Source organism: Corvus brachyrhynchos, unplaced genomic scaffold, assembly GCF_000691975.1.
Source record: "Corvus brachyrhynchos isolate BGI_N302 unplaced genomic scaffold, ASM69197v1 scaffold466, whole genome shotgun sequence".
In the NCBI taxonomy this organism is placed as follows: domain Eukaryota; kingdom Metazoa; phylum Chordata; class Aves; order Passeriformes; family Corvidae; genus Corvus; species Corvus brachyrhynchos.
Genome location: NW_008238635.1, coordinates 2052784 through 2053184, shown reverse-complemented (window position 1 = coordinate 2053184; position 401 = coordinate 2052784).

The following is a 401-nucleotide window of genomic DNA, read 5'->3' as shown; positions in this document are numbered from 1 at the left end:
CCCCGCTTTTTAGTCATTTGTTTTTATAGCTAAGTCCCCTTTAGAAAAAAAATTCTTTTTTTTTTTTTTTTTGCAAATGAAAGCGTCTCCAATTACACTCTGCCAAATTTAAATTTAAATCAACATTTGCAGAACTTCAGAGACATGACTAAGTACCACGGGCTTCATTTCACTTTTAACACTCATTACAGACACGGAAGAATTTGTTAGTATACTGACTTCTAAGGCATAGATTCCACCCCGAAGATGCATTAAAACCACCCACGTTTCAAAAATAGGTCTAAGATATTATCCAGCTATGGCAAAATTATTTCCACTGAAGAAGGAAAGTTATTAGAATAGGAAAAAAGAATTTCTTCCTACAGTTATTTTGGGAATGTTCCCTTCAGGGCCTGTCTACA